We start from the raw sequence: 10,199 nt of genomic DNA on the forward strand, positions 1-10,199 counted from the left end.
CACAGACTGAAACAAGCTCCAGGCTCTGAGCTGGCAGTCAGCACAGAGCCCGACGCGGGGCTCGAACCCACGAACTGCGAGATCATGACCTAAGCGAAAGTCGGACGCTCAACCGACTAAGCCACCCAGGCGCCCCCCAAAGTTGAATTCTTAACGACTGAGCCTCCCAGGTGCCCCAGGAGCTGGTTCTTTGAAACAAGAAAATTAATAAACCCCTAGCCAGGTAGATCAAAAAGAAAAAGGAAAGGACCCAAGTAATAAAGTCATGAATGAAAGAGGAGAGATCACAACCAACACCACAGAAATACAAACAATAATAAGAGAATATTATGAGCAATTATATGCCAACAAATTGGACAATCTGGAAGAAATGAACAAATTCCTAGAAACATACAAACTACCAAAACTGAAACAGGAAGAAGTAGAAAATTTGAACAGAGCCAGATGACAAGGGCCAGATGACTTTCCAGGGGAATTCTACCAAACGTTTAAAGAAGAGTTAACACCAGTTATTTTAAAACTATTCCTGAAAATGGAAATGGAAGGAAAACTTCAAAAATCATTCTATGAGCATTACCTTGATTCCAAAACCAAAGACCCTACTAAAAAGGAGAACTACAGACCAATTTCCCTGATGAACATGGATGCAAAAATCCTCAACAAGATATTAGCCAACCAGATCCAACAATACATTAAAAGAATTATTCACACCACGATCGAGTGTGATTTATTCCTGTTGTGAAGGGTTGGTTCAATGTCTGCAAATCAATCAGTGTGATACATCCCATTAATAAAAGAAAGTATGAGAACTACATGATCCTCTCAATAGATCCAGAGAAAGCAGTTGACAAAATACATCATTCCTTCCTGATAAAATCCCTCAAGAGAGTAGGGATACAAGGATCATACCTCAAGATAGTAAAAGCCATATATGGAAGACCCACAACTAATATCACCCTCAATATGGAAAAACTGAAAGCTTTCCCCCTAAAGTCAGAAACGGGACAAGGATGTCCACTCTCACCACTGTTATTCAACATAGTATTAGAAGTCCTAGCCTCAGCAATCAGAGAATACAGAAAAATAAAAGGCATCCAAATCAGCCAGGATGAGGTCAAACTTTCTTTACAGATGACATGATACTCTATGTGGAAAACTCGACAGACTCCACCAAAAAACTGCTAGAACTGATCCATGAATTCAGCAAAGTCGCAGGATATAAAATCAATGTACAGGAATCAGTTGCATTTCTATACACCAACAATGAAGCAGAAGAAGGAGAAATCAAGAAATTGATCCCATTTACAGTTGCACCAAAAACCATAAGATACCTAGGAACAAATCCAACCAAAGAGATGAAAAATCTATACACTGAAAACTATAGAAAACTTATGAAAGAAATTGAAGAAGACACACACAAATGGGAAAGCATTCCATACTCATGGATTGGAAGAACAAATATTGTTAAAATGTCAATACTACAGGTGCCTGGGTGGCTTAGTCGGTTAAGCGTCCAACTTTCGCTTAGGTCATGAGCTCGCGGTTCGTGGGTTCGAGCCCCACGTCAGGCTCTGTGCTGACTGCCAGCTCAGAGCCTGGAGCCTATTTCGGAGTCTGTGTCTCCCTCTCTCTCTAACCCTCCCCTATTCACGCTGTCTCTCTCTCTCTCCTAGAAATAAATTTTTTAAAAAAATGTCAGTACTACCCAAAGCAATCTACACATTCAATGCAATCCCCATCAAAATAACACCAACATTCAATCCCCATCAAAATAACACCAACATTCTTCACAGAATTAGAACACACAGTCCTAAAATTTGATGGAACCAGGAAAGACCCTTAACAGCCAAAACAATTAAATGAAAAAGAAAATCAAAGCTTGAGGTGTCACAATTTCGGACTTCAAACTGTCTTACAAAGCTGCAGCCATCAAGACAGTATGGTACTGGCACAAAAATAGACATATAGATCAATGGAACAGAATAGAGAACCCAGAAACTGACCCACAAACCTATGGCCAACTACTCTTTGACAAAACAGGAAAGAATATCCAACGGATAAAAGATAGTCTCTTCAGCAAGTGGTGATGAGAAAAATTGGACAGTGACATACAGAAGAATTAACCTGGACCACTTTCTTAAACCATGCATAAAAATAAACTCAAAATAGACCTAAACATAAGACAGGATGCTATCAAAATCCTAGAGGAGAATTTACCTCAGCTTCAGCAGCTTCTTACTTGTCATGTTTCCAGAGGCAAGGGAAACAAAAGCAAAAATGAACTGAGACAGCATCAAGATAAAAAGATTCTGCACAGCAAAGGGAACAATCAGCAAAACTAAAAGGCAACCAACAGAATGGGAGAAGATATTTGCAAATGACATATCAGATAAAGGGTTAGTATCCAAAATCTATAAAGAACTTATCGAACTCAACACCCAAACAAAAAATAATCCAGTGAAAAAATGGGCAAAAGATGTGACTAGACCTTTTTCCAAAGAAGACATCCAGATGGCTAACAGACACATGAAAAAATGCTCAACATCAGTCATCATCAGGGAAACACAAATAAAAATCACAATGAGATACCTCCTCAGAATGGCTAAAATTAACAACTCAGGAAACAACAGATATTGGTGAGGATGCGGAGAAAGAGCATCTTTTTTGCACTGCTGGTGGGAATGCAAACTGGTGCAACAACTCTGGAAAATAGTGTGGAGGTTCCTCAAAAAATTAAAAATAGAACTACCCTATGATCCAGCAATTGCACTAATAGGTATTTATCCAAAAGATATGGGTGCTTGTACCTCAATGTTTACAGCAGCACTGTGAACAATAACCAATGTATGGAAAGAGACCAAATGTCCATCCACAGATGAATGGATAAAGAAGATGGTATATATATACCCACACCCACACAATGGAATATTACTCAGCAATCAAAAGAATAAAATCTTGCCATTTGCAACAACATGAATGGAAGTAGAGGGCATTAGGCTAAGCGAAATAAGTCCATCAGAGAAAGACAAATCTCATATGATTTCACTCATATGTGGAATAAGATACAAAACAGATGAACATAAGGGAAAGGAAGCAAAAATAAGATAAAAACAGAGAGGGAGACAAACCATGAACGACTCTTAAATACATAGAACAAACTGAGGGTTGTTGGTGGTGTTGGGTGGGGGGATGGGATGAATGGACTAGGGGCATTAAGGATACTTGTTGGGATGAGCACGGGTGTTATGTTTAAGTAATGAATAGCTTAAAAAATTAAAATAAAAATATCTAGTATAGTAAAAAATAAACCATTGACAGTGCAAGAAAGGAGGTGTCAGGAAGTGGGGGACCTGATGGGGTTATTTAACTGACTCTCTTGTTTGTTGTAAAATAAATAGACCCTAAGAGGAATAGGAAAAAGAAAAAAAGAAACACCATGAAAGTACTTTTACTAATATCTTTTACTCTACCCACCTTATTCAAAATAATATCTTTCAACAAGCAATACATTTAAACATTATTAATAAAGTCTTTCCAAGCATTCTGTTGGTACCAAGCCTTTGAAATCTGTTAAGTCTTTTATACTACCAGCACATCTCAGTTTGGACTAGCCACATTCAAGTGCTCAGGGGCCACATGTGGCTACCCAGTGGCTGCAGGGTGGATCTGGACAAGAATAGAGTCTTACACTACGATGAAATGCTCAGCACCAAACTGGTCACATGGAAACACCCAACACCAAGAGGTGAGAAGTGCAATCCAGCCATATTCATTGGAGGTAGCTGGCCCTGTGTCATGAGCAGCCTTCAGGACTGTCACCTATGCCTCCATGAAAATCTTTCTGTCATAACTACTGTAACTATTATGTTGAAAAGCCAGGACCTAGGAGGCAATCAGAATAAGCCTATATTTTTTTCTCCCACAATCTATTCAAATAGGTTCTGTGGATCTAGATCTTTCCCCACCCTGGGATGGACCCTCAGGCAGGTTCCATAATGTTTTCCAGTCTCCCTGAGGTAATAAAAAGTCCTTAGTCATTGCAAGTCACAAAACTATCTCAACTGGGTAATTAAAATGTAGTATCCCATGTAGTACTCTGAACCTCATTGAGAGTTAGAGAGTCTGTCTCCCACAGATAAAGCCTGTGAGGCTGACAAAGTCTGTAGAGGGAAAGGGTGCCCATGTGGTCAAGACCTCCCCATTTCCCTGCCCTGTACCTCTGCCCCCTCTTCCTTCAGCTCCTTCAGAAGTCGAATGATGTGTGTAGATGCAGGGGACAGGAAAGGCTTTGCTTCCCTGGTACCTGGTGTAACTTGCCCAAGGTCAAAGCTGCCTTTTCAGGGAGGTTTGGATGGGTTTGCAAAGACATCACCCCCCACCCCAACAACATTAAGACGCACTTCCTGTGGTGTGGCTGTCTACATGTTCTCCTTCAGCCTCTAGGAATCTGATGGTCCATTTTGTCAAGCTCATATGCTTCCTGTTCAGGCACGCTTCTTCAGCAGGATTTCTTAAAGCCTGCGTGGCCCTCTCTTCCTTGGGGGCCCATCCTGAGAAACACTCAGGCGTGCTTTGCTCCAGCAATCTAGGACACAGGCCATTTCCAGTACTGCCCCCTCTCCTTTCCTCTGCCACCCAGGCACCGGCCAACCACAGCCTCTAGCCTTTAGACTGTTTCCAGGAATGATCTACCACCAGCATCTGGGCTACACACATTCCATCAATTGACAAGTAAAGGTCCAAATTTTCTTGAAGCCCTTCACAGTCTGATTGAGATAAAGGGTACTTCCCATATCATTCCCATGGAGTGGAAAGGAAATGTCCATTTCACTGCAACTACTTTCCCCAACAAAACAATCTCCCTAATACCCAACAGATCTCTTCAACTCTTTTAGATCTTCCAGATGCGAGAAGAGTAAAGGGGCTAAAGAACTGGCCGTTAGCCACACCCTTTCGCAATTGTTTTTCCTGTGCATGCAACCCAATGTTATCAGTAGAATTAGGTTTTAAAAGTTTTAAGTACATATACAAGTGCACTAGAGTATAAAAATTACACACATGGGGCTCCTGGATGGCTCAGTTAGTTAAGCATCCAACTTTAGCTCAGGTCATGATCTCAGGTTCATGAGTTTGGGCCCTGAATCAGGCTCTCTGCTATCAGCACAGAGCCCGCTTCAGATCCTCTGTCCCCCTCTCCCTCTCCCCTTCCCCTTCTCTCTCTCTCTCTCTCTCTCAAAATTAAAACATCATATATGCACGTGCATATATATACATATATGTCTTAGAGAATAAAATCGTCAAAACCAATGTATCAGCAAGGCAGAGATATTTCCATTGCTGTATCTGACCATGGAGGTTTTCCTTTATGTAAAGAAAAGCCTAGAGCCCAGTTTTGTGGTGGGTTGTGGCATGACAGGAAATGTTACTGCAGCTGACAGAATATGGATGGGGGGTGCAGTAAGCAGGGTGTTCCTGTCACAATTAGATAACCAAAAAGTGGTAAGAGACAAATATACCCTCAGTAACAGAGCAGAGCGCTTATGGATTCAGATGCCAGTCAGACCTGGATTTGAATCTTATTAGACTACTGGCCCAGAGGTCTTGAGCAATTTGATCAAACTTTTTCCCTTTATTTGCAAAATGGGATGAAGCTGACTTGCATCACTGTTGTACTAATTAAGAGGGAAAAAATGTGTGGTATGTAGCAAAGTTCCTGGAACTCATAGCACTAATTAAATTCCATCTCTTATTATGAAGAGAAAGTTTAAAGTTGGGATTGGGCTTAAAACTCCTGGGCCAGCCAAACTGGGATAGAACCCCAACTCTGACAATTCTTAGCTATGTGATCTTGGACAAGTCACTTTACCTCTCTGTGCCACAATTTCTTCTTCCATTAAATGGGAATAATATAGGGCACTTGGGTGGCTCAGTTGGTTAAGTGGCCAATTCTTGATTTCAGCTCAGGTCATGATCTCATGCTTCATGAGATGGAGCTATGTGTTAGGCTCTGCGCTGACAGCTCAGAGCCTGCTTGGGATTTTCTCTCCCCCTCTTTCCCTACCCCTCCCCACTCGCAGTCTCTGTCTCTGTCTCAAAATAAATAAATAAACTTTAAAGGGGAATAATATGGTATAAATTTCCTAGGGTTGTTAGGAACATTAACCGAGTTTCTATCTGCAAAGTACTTAGAATGGTGGATGATAGCAGACCGGGAGTGTTTGCTGTCATAGCTGCAGTGACCTCCCTGGGCTCAAGTCAGTATATAAAGAGGCTCCTGACTGTGACTAGAAATTATTTCTTTCACTAACCTGCTGTTTATAGAGCATCTTTATGTACAAGCACTGACCTAGGTGTTAGGAGGGACTGAAAAAATTGTAAAACACAAACACTTTTCTGACCCCAAAGACCACAAACCCTAAAACAGGAAGGATGGTTAGTGACGTCAACCAACATGATCCGTGACTATAGCTAAATGCCTGGTACAAATAGATGAGAAATTCAGAGGCATAAGGTCTACTAGGAAGTGGAGGGAAGTGTGAAGAGAGAGGGAACAGCTAAAGCATTAAGTTGGATCTTGAAGGAAGAATAAGAATGCTAGAACCAAAGAGACAGACAACAGAACACCCTAGACCTTGGAAGTGTATGAACAAGAGGAGGTTACAGCCATGCAATGGTTGTCCCAAGCACCAGTGACAGGGCAGTACGTCTGGAACGAAAGGTAGACAAAGGAAAACTCTGTCAGGGAATAGGTGAGGGCGAATTTGTGAAGGACCTTCATGCTAAGCTAGTGCTTCAATGTCTAAATAGGCAGCGAGGATTCAAATAGTTTACTCGTAGTTTTTAACTTTATGTTGACAAAAATTACCCATCTATTTTATTTAAAAAATTAGAAGTACAAACATATAGCCCCCTCTGCACATGAATCAGAATATGCTCTGCATATGAAATCAGATCCTTGAAGCCGGGCCTCAGGCACGTTTGGCAAAAGAATTCCACAGGCCATTGTCACAGAGACCAAAAGCTGAAATTTACTGCTAAAGAGCCATTAAAACCTGAATGGATGGGGCGCCGCCGGGGTGGGGGTGGCTCAGTCGGTTAAGCGCCCAACTTCAGCCAGGCATGATCCCAGGGTTCATGGGTTCCAGCTCCACGTCGTGCTCTGTGCTCAACAGCGAGCTCAGAGCCTGGAGCCTATTTCAGATTCTGTGTCTCCCACTCTCTCTCTGACCCTCCCATGCTCACAATCTCTCTCTCTCTCTCTCTCAGAAATAAATAAAACATTAAAAAATTAAAAAAAAAAAAACTCTGGATGGCAAGGATGCCTGGATGCTTCAGTCGGTAAAGTGTCCAACTCCTGATTTTGGCTCAGGTCATGATCTCATAGTTCATGGTTCGAGCCCCGCATCAGGCTCCAGGCAGACAGTGCACAGCCTGCTTGGGATTCTCTCTATCTCCCTCTCTCTCTGCTGCTGCTGCTATCCCACTCATGCTCCCTCTTTCTCTCTCTGTCTTGAAATGAAATGAAATGAAATGAAATGAAATGAAATGAAATGAAATGAAATGAAATGAAATGAAGCCTGGATCACCATGAATAGCCTCAAGGGCAGAAGGTTCAGAAGAAAGGAAATTAGGATTTGTTGAGTACTCACACATGCCAGGTGTCTTATAGCTATTATTTCATTTAGTCTCAAGAACAATCCTGAGAGAAGGATATTATTATTCTCATCTTAGGTCTAAAAAGGCCAATACTCGCGTTGCAAATGCAGTAAGTAACAGACTGGACATTCAAACATAGGCCCCAGGCTCCAGGACCACTGCATTTCCCACTATATCACATAAACCTCTTGTGCGTTTTCCACAATAAACACTTGTGCATTTTCCCCTTGATACTTAACACAGCTCAAAGTAAGTCAGGTAGCAAATGTGGTATCATAAACACTGCTCGCATCCTCATTACTCTCCTCCAGTGGTGTCTAAATCTTACCTTCCCTGTGTGCTGAAACTGAGCCCAAGCCACTGGGGCTATCATTTCAAGCAGAGTTTATTTTTTAAAGCAAGCTTCTCCTAACTTTCTTTCTCTTTCTCCCACCCTTTTCTCTCCAATGTCTCTCTATAAACTATGCTACAGAGTTTTGAAACTCTTCATTCAGAGTAGAACACAAAATGGAACCTGAAATCTTAAATAATTCCGTTTGTGGTTTTCTTTTACCCTAAAGTTGATGTAGAATGGCAACAGTGGGTGTTGTCCATGGTAAGCTTCACACAAAATCCAAAGGAAAGGATGTCAACATTCTGTTTAGCTTTTTCTTTCTCTCTCTCTCTCTCTTTTCCTGTTTAGCTTTTTCTTTCTTTCTTTTTTTTTTTTTTATATTTTTATTTCTAGGAGAGAGAGAGACAGCGTGAGCAGGGGAGGGTCAGAGAGAGAGGGAGATACAGACTCCGAAATAGGCTCCAGGCTCTGAGCTGGCAGTCAGCACAGAGCCCGACGCGGGGCTCAAACCCACGAACCGCGAGATCATGACCTAAGCAAAAGTCAGACGCTTAACCGACTAAGCCACCCAGGCGCCCCTCCTGTTTAGCTTTTTCTAATGTCTACCACCAAGCACTGGAAAACTGTTCATTATTTTAATCTAAGCAAGTAACTCATTCTGCCTTTGAAAGTTAACCTCTGCTGGTAGAATTTTAGCCACTATATGTGTTTATGTGTCTATATGCATCTACAAAAGACACTTAACATCTTAAATCAGTACTGTATTCTCCACCTTCTGTAATAGTCTCACCTTACAATGAATGCTTCTTTCTATTTTTTTCCCAAAAGGGTGTTTGATTTTTCAGATTGAATGCTTTATTTTACTGACCTGCTGTCAGTCACATGATGCAAAAAGATATTTCCCTCCCTTTATATATACTTTCTTAATTCTTCCACAATTGATTATTTTACCCTTTATTTTTCTCCCACTCTAAATTGGAATCCCGGGTAAATGCTGAGCAGCCTTTCTTCGCAGCTTTAAATGTTCTTCAGATGGAATCGACAGCTTGTGCATTCCTTCATCCACATCACTAAGGGAAATATCTGTCAGTCTGGGGCTCAGACGCATGAAGATTTTCCTATTACTATGCCTAAAAGGACCTGAGCATGATTTCTTAACCAAATAGGTTCAGACATAAATCTATACCTATACTCTAAATGTCCACTTTGGCGAGTGGCTCTTTCATGTCACCAGGAAGAATTACCCATGTTAGGAAATCATAATGACACTTTGAATTCTCTACATACCACTGGATACAAATCTGCTGATTGTGTAATGGAAATCCAAGAAGTGACAGTCACCTAAACTGCAACGTGAATAGTGTCTTCTGGAGTTGAGTAGTGCACATCCTGCTCAACCATACAGGGCAGCCCTTCAGTGAGAAACGTATTTTCCCTAATGAAAATAGTCTTCCTTAATAGATAATGGCCACTTAAAGACTCCTTTGCTTGCCTGAATATTATAATCAGGTCTTATAAATTAAAAATTAGTGATATTTAAAAAAAAATTAGTGATATTTACTCTATATTTTCCCCATATTTGTATTATTCCCTAGAATAGACTTACTTTGTTGGTTTTTAAAATTTTTTTTACATTTTATTTATTTTTGAGAGACAGAGTGAGAGTTGGGGAGTAGCAGAGAGAGAAGGATACACAGAATTTAAAGCAGGTTCCAGGCTGTGAGCAAGCTGTCAGCACAGAGCCTGGTGCGGGGTTTGAATCCATGAGTGGTGAGATAATGACCTGAACTGAAGTCAGACACTCAACCGACTGAGCCACCCAGGTGCCCCAGACTTATTTTGTTTTTTAAAAAATATTCCGGGTGTACCTAGGTGGCTCAGTCGGCTGAGCGTTCGACTTCAGTTCAGGTCATGATCTCACAGTTCGTGGGTTTGAACACTGAGTGGAGCTCTGTGTTGACAGCTCAGAGCTTGGAGCCTGCTTCAGGTTCTGTGTCTCCCTCTCTCTCTCTGCCCCTCCCCCACTTGTGCTCGCTCTTTCTTTCTCTCTCAAAAATAAATAACTAAAATAAATAAAATAAAATATGTTTTAAAGTCATTGAGATAACTTGAGAGATGAGAAATGGTATTATCCTCAGGAAGTAAAAGTGTATTGTGGAAAAGGAGAGTCATCAATGGGAAGCAAAACATCAGAACCATCATACCAAAG

The sequence above is a fragment of the Hyaena hyaena genome, unplaced genomic scaffold (assembly GCF_003009895.1).
Source record: "Hyaena hyaena isolate Hyena2069 unplaced genomic scaffold, ASM300989v1 scaffold_158, whole genome shotgun sequence".
In the NCBI taxonomy this organism is placed as follows: Eukaryota; Metazoa; Chordata; class Mammalia; order Carnivora; family Hyaenidae; genus Hyaena; species Hyaena hyaena.